The following is a 6654-nucleotide window of genomic DNA, read 5'->3' as shown; positions in this document are numbered from 1 at the left end:
ACTTACATGTTCTGGCCCTTGATGGAAAAACATTCACTATTGTCTACCTAAAAGCATTGCAATAACATGTTCAATATTGTTGATATTTCTGTTCAATATTTTGCAACTTGATAAATGAAATGTTTGTCTCTAAATATGTGCTTAATTGTGGTAGTCCAATGGATGTGAGTTACATCATGGGCAACGCCGGGTACCTTTGTGGGAGGAGGGAGGGAAAGGGTGGAGGCAGGATGAGGGAGGGGAAGGGGTGGGAGGAGGGACCCAGCGTTGCCCAACAACGCCAGGTACCTTTGCTGGTTAATAATAAGTTTAAGGGGTTTTTGGTCCAGTACATGTATTGATTGTCCCATATTCTACCCTTCTCTTACCTTACTTAAACTATGGAATTTTAGCTTGGGGAAACGCATCAAATATTAACATGGAGAGAATTTTATTGATTCAAAAACGAGCACTGAGTTATTAATAATACTGGTTTTTGCACTCACAATCGATGTGTTATTTCTCAGAAATAAGATTCGTGAAGTTAGTGGTTTGTTCTATTTTAATTGAGGTATATATTCATGTTTCAACTTGATACTGATATGTTACCTCGTGCCATATAATCTTCATTTGCCAGAAACAACCAAATTTACTCTTATCCAGCAAGAACGTGAAAACCTTCTTTTACCTTTTACCAGAACTGTTTTCTCACAAATAATATCTTATGTTCACGGGACCCAAATTATGGAATGACTTGGATACAAGTCTCAAACAGGTAACTAGCCTAGGCAGCTTTAAAAGAAAATTGAGATATCGTCTCTGATATATACAGTACGTTTAATCATGCTTGTGAATAATTATACCTCTAACATCTGACACCTGACTATTGCTGTTGATGCTATTTGAATATGTGTTTCTTTGCATACATTGAGATGTCGCACCGTTGTCTCTTTTGTTCATACTTGGGCTCTATTTTCGAGATATGTTGCCTTTTTCTTCTCTTGTTCTCTTCTTTTTTTATGTGGAAGGCGAAATAAGAACGACTTGTCTTGCTTCAACAGTTTTTTGAGTATTGCAGGTGTAGATGGATGAAAAGGCCCAAGTTGACAACATTGTCACAACAGCTACATTGGCATAGTGCAATAATATCGATCAGGACGACTCAAATCACGATGACGACAACAAGAGTCTGAATGGCTCGCATCCCTTCTGCACTGTTCGAGAAGGTTGGAATGTTTGGCATTCAGAATCTGAACAATCAAATGGGCCTGGCACATGTGGTTCCAATAATTCACCTGGCATGTTGGTTCCACTACCGCTCGTCAGGGACTCAAACTGAGCTTGCTCACACCGCTTCCGTACTCAAACCAATTCCAGATTTCTTTCCATTTTCCTTCGAGATAAGGCAAGGCCTTGTTGGAGAAGTAGGTCACGGAAATTGCTGAAGACTCGTCCCTAAGACCTCACAGAGACCACCATGAACATGAAACCAGAATCCTTCAACTGGGTGATTAAGCAGAACTTTCCGATGAGGTAGTCTACCATGAACTCGCATGCACTGGTGGCCGAATAGCTGTCGTGACTTGTCGGCCACAGGTCAGGGAGGAAGCAATGCAGGGCGATTGGTGGGATCATAATTTGACAATGTTCAGGCAGAGACTGCATTGGGGACTGGCTCATCTCTTTTGTGACTGGAACATCACAAACCCTCTATCAGAGTAAGCAGGCCTACAAGTGTGCCAGGGTCGCCATCACCGATTGGCTGCTTCTGAGCATTTGTCCACATTCTGTCCAGAGGTCCATCACACCAACTTGCAATCTGTATACAGAAGTGGTCCGGTGACTCCACATGGCTTATGTGGACCCAGTGCTGGGAACCAGGATCCTTTGGTCCTTCAGCTGCATCCGACGATGATCAGTCATCGCTTCCTGAGAGTGATGTGAGCAAGCCTCCAGTGACTAGGATTGAGGTATTTGCCGATAGACTGCCATCACCGATTCCTCTTCACTGACTATTCCAAAAGTTTGTTTTTACAGCAACTGACGTGGAATTGTACCTTCAGGAAGATATGACGGGTCTTGCAAAACCTATCTTTTTCCATTTTTATGCACAATGGCCTTTCATCCGACCTTGCCAGTCCGGGACCACACGGATCACCATTCTCATTTCCCTCCACACCACTCAAGCAGGTGACTGTGTCGGCAGGTAGCATAAAGTCTCGTGGACACTTCTCACCTGTCACATCATCAACAGTGTCTGTCGGGTGTGAAGAATCTCTTTGTAAGATCGAGATTGTTACTTGGGAGGGACCATCCGTAAATCACAGTGTCTGATATCACCTGTGACTTTGCAGGCCTCGATTTGCCATCCTGGTCCTTGGTGCCAAAAATTAGGCTCAAACAAACCTTCTTCCCATCAGGACGGAGATGAAAGAGCTCAACCTCCCACACCCCATCATCCCGGCCACCTTTGACATAGCAGGTGAGCTCATCATTGGCATACATCACCATATTCCATGCTTCCTCTTCTCCCCCACCATGTACATCATGCAGACAGCAACAGACAGCCCGCTCAGGAAGGTCGCAGAACCCATTTGGTAATTCCTGCAATTCTGAAGTTGGAATGACATCCACATTTTCATAATCGATGTACTGGACTTTCACCTCCTTCCTTAGCGTACATTGATGATGTTGGCACAGTTCCAGCCATTGTCAAAAGTAAAACGAGCTGCATAGTACCGGCCCAGCCACAGTCGGACCGTGCATTGCCTGTTTCCGAGCTCTTGCAACTTCAACATCATGTCATTGAAAGTGACATTGACCTTCCCCTTCACCCTGTGTATGAAAAAAAAACTGGAGAGCAGGTGAACATAGCAGATGTTAACTTTGGACCATGAGAGCATGTCGAGTTGGGCAAGCAGTGGGATCCACTGTCCGGATTGAAAAAGGGTTGGTTTTGGAACAAACCATGGTCAATGAGAAAGCATTCAAGTTGAAGGACAAAGTCCAGTGGTGAGATCTCTTGGTGTTTGCTCCATCTTTTTGAGGCTTGTTGTGACATGACCCCTCCCTGTTGTACATCGAGCATACACTCAGCCTGCTCGTCCTTGGTGTCAGAACACAGGCCGTGCATCACATACAACTTGATGAACATGTCAACAATTCGCTTCTCCTTTGTCTTGAGTTGTTCAACCCTTCTTTGAAAGTGCAGTTCTTCTTCATTACTCTTAACAATGCTACTCGTCAACTGTGACGCAACCGGTCCACACTCGTGTCATCGTTCGCCACCGTCGCACTCATCTCTCTGACCGTAGTCTCGTCTTCTGCTTGCAGATTAGTCGCGTGTTCGATGGGCCTCACACATTTATCAGCATATTTCATGTGAACGATGCTGGTACCCTTTACCGTGTCCGATGAAGTGTGACTCGTCATCCCTACTGGACAGGTGACAGCACCCGCGTCATCGCATGTCTTATGGTCCATCGAGGTGTCCATCCCCCCCCCCCCCCCACCGCTAATTGCTGAACAAGAAGAGTGTGCTGTGTCCTCCAAAAAGGTCCCGCCTTGTGCTTCTTTTTTTTTCTTCTTTTTTTTTGTATACCTTGTCGAGGCTCCTGTAAGACCTAACACACAACGCACAGCAAGGGGGGCATGAGACAAGAGGGGTGGGAGTGAGAAGGACAAAACAGTGGGGAACAGAGACATTAGGAGATCTGTGGAAGGGAGAGGGATGGGTCAGGGAACATGGGGAATACAAGATGGACATTACATGGAGATGGAAATTTGAAGGAGGTGGGCTTGGGTGGATTATCGGGGGTATAAAAGATCGAGTATTTGGATGGGGGATGATAAGAGGTGGTGGTGAACAGCTGTTTTGAAGGCCTGGAGGGAAGCATAGGAATGAATAGAGTGAGGAAGTTTATTCCATAGGTGGGAAAAAAGAGGAATGAAAGAGTGAAGGTGAGCAGTGATTCGTGATTTTGGTAGTTTTACCAGAAGGGGGTTGTTGGTGGACCTTGAGTGCCCTGCGGAAATGTGGTGGGGACAAATCGCAGAGAGAGCAGGGTGGGGGGGGAGTGAGGCTGGAGAGGAGACGGTAGAAGACAGAAAGACCACCGACCAGCCTGTGGTGAGAGAGTGAGAGGCCCAAAGACTCAGCCTCATTGTGGAAGATGCCAATGATCCGAAATGCCTTGGTTTCCACAGCGTGAAGCCGACAAAGGTGGGAGGCAGGAGCACCAGCCCAGAGGGGAGAGCAGTACTCCATCAGGCTGTGGACAAAAGCTGTGTAAGTGGTCAGGAGCTCAGGTGGGCCGAGGAAGGACTTTGCACGATGGAGGATTCCCAGTCGGCGACTGGCTTTGGAGGCGAGGTTTGAAATGTGACTTTCCCAGCAAAGGTCATGGCAGATAGTGAGACCCAGAAGCTTGAAAGAAATGACTTCTTCCAGAGGATTGTTGAGAAAGTGGATGGGGGGGGGGGGTTCAAAACGGTCCTTTCGGAGAGACATAGTGAGAGCGTGAGATTTGTCAGGATTGAAAGACGTGTTCAACGTGTTGGACCAGTTTGTGATTTTACCCAGATCTGCAGTGAGCGAAGAAGCTGCTGCTTACAGGTCTGAGGGATGATAGATGGTACGGCAGAGGGTGGAGTCATCAGCAAAGAGATATAGAAGATTTTCCAGAGAGTCGGAGAGATCATTGATGAAAACCAGAAAAAGAACAGGGCCCAGAATGCTGCCTTGAGGAACTCCAGCCTGCACAGGAAGAGGGGATGAAAGAACTCCATTTAGGGCCACACGTTGACTGTGACAGGACAGGAAGTCTGCGAGCCATAAGTGGATATGGCCTTGGATACCATAGGAAGAGAGTTTGGTGAGCAGGGCAGGGTGCCAGATTGTCAAAAGCACGTGATATGTCTCGGGATATGGCTCTGATTTTATGTCCAGCATTGAGGACCTACATCCATCATTGGGAGAGCAGAAGCAGCATATCCAGGGTAGAGTGACCTGGATGCAATTTCCAGGATGCAATTCAGATGCAATTTCCACTTTGGTGAAGGCCGATACTTGAGCACGGTGCCAGCAGCCATCCACATACTGCCCACACACAGTACCTGGCCGACAGCAATGGAATCCGGTACCCGGATGTATCTTCCACAGGTTGAGTGCAAAGCTTAGTTCACGTTTACATACAGATGAGAATCTGCACAATGCTGGACATAGAAATGCCCTGGGCTTTCAAAGTGGCTGATATTGAATTTTATTCTCTCTTCCCTATTGTATGAGTTGCGATTTCTTATTCAAGTGTTCAAATGTATAATCACAAGACGCTCTTCCAATTCCAATGTGTGAAGAGCTTATTTTCTTCAAGCATTGCTTTTTATTAGGTTCCTCCATGTTTCATATCGACAACTCAAATATCAGTCTCAGAATAATTGGAATTTACAAAATCAACTGTTATTATGAAGTTTCATGTTAAATACTGTGACGTTTTGGGGTTCGGGGGGGGGGGAGATAGATATTAATTTGGGATTATGGTTCAGGAAATTGTACGTATAATCCCTTTGTAATGTCTTTCCGGGAGCGTTGGGTGACAGCACAAGAGGGAGAGGCAGAGCGACAAACATCTCCAAAGGGGTGGAGCGTTGACCAGGAAAAAGAAGGAGGACCTGACAAGGGCGGGCAGGCATCGTGGGAGTTCTGAGGAAGAGAGGGGGGGAGGCATGAGAGAGGATCGTGAAGTGAGAGAGGATCAAGCTCGGTGAAGAACGAGTTGTGAGATCCCGGTTCAGAGGGGAGAAAGACTGAGGACAACGAGGGCTGAGAGCGAACTCTGCGGAGGAGAGCTCTGAGGAGATCGTCCTGTTTGCTTACCTTCGCCCTGTGCTTGTTTGTCTGTCCGCTGCCTGTTTGGCCCTTTCCCGTCTGTGATAGAGTCCGGAATGAGGTGCCTTAGATTTCTTTTGATTCATTTTTACCTCACTGTACATCATTAGTTCTTTATTAATTGCATTCCCTTCCTTCCCCCCCAATCCGCCATCGTCTCCTCCATTGCGATTCCACTATTTCCTTTTTTAGTTATGGGCCGCTCTTCGAGCACCCTTATTCTGGACATTTGCATCTGTCTGTCTGTCCGCGAAACTTTGGACAAGCCTCGGGGCTAAACCACTCAACCGATTCCAATGAAATTTGGTAGGTAGGACCAATATTTCTGTGAATCGTGTGCTTTGAATATGGGACCCCGGGCCCTAGCAACGGCATAGCAACGGCCCTTTAAAGTGGTCAAAAAAAATCGAAAAAAATCAAAAAAAAAAATCGAAGCTTAGAGTTTTGTGCACAATCTATCTAGCTCCCTTCATGCCAATTTGCAGCCCGAACAAAAAATATTTGTAGGAGGAGATAGGTTTTGGGCGAGTACATGTCGAACATTTCAGAAACGGTTAATTGCGGATATCTCTAAGAGAAAACCTGATTTTAATGAAACTTGGGTGAAATGTGTACAATGTGGCTAGCATGTACACAAAAATGAATGGTTGCTATGCACACCTCCGTTGCTTAGCAACAGCTAAAACACTTTATCGTACATCATACACTTATTGTGGACTGTACAAAAAAATCAATACCTCCGAAACTGGACCTCCAAGGGACCTGTGTTTTTTTGTGCCCAAGGAGAA

The 6654-nt window shown here is 46.1% G+C and overlaps 1 pseudogene; it reads right to left on the bottom strand.

Annotated features, from left to right (window-relative positions):
* Window positions 1-1434: 1434 nt before the first annotated feature.
* Window positions 1435-5076, bottom strand: LOC147028677 (uncharacterized; annotated as a pseudogene).
* Window positions 5077-6654: the final 1578 nt, after the last annotated feature.

The sequence above is a fragment of the Eptatretus burgeri genome, chromosome 4 (assembly GCF_056783735.1).
Source record: "Eptatretus burgeri isolate ZD-2024b chromosome 4, Ebu_testis_v1, whole genome shotgun sequence".
NCBI classification, from domain to species: domain Eukaryota; kingdom Metazoa; phylum Chordata; class Myxini; order Myxiniformes; family Myxinidae; genus Eptatretus; species Eptatretus burgeri.
The sequence above is the reverse complement of the archived record's forward strand: the minus strand, read 5'-3'. Positions and strand labels throughout refer to the sequence as shown.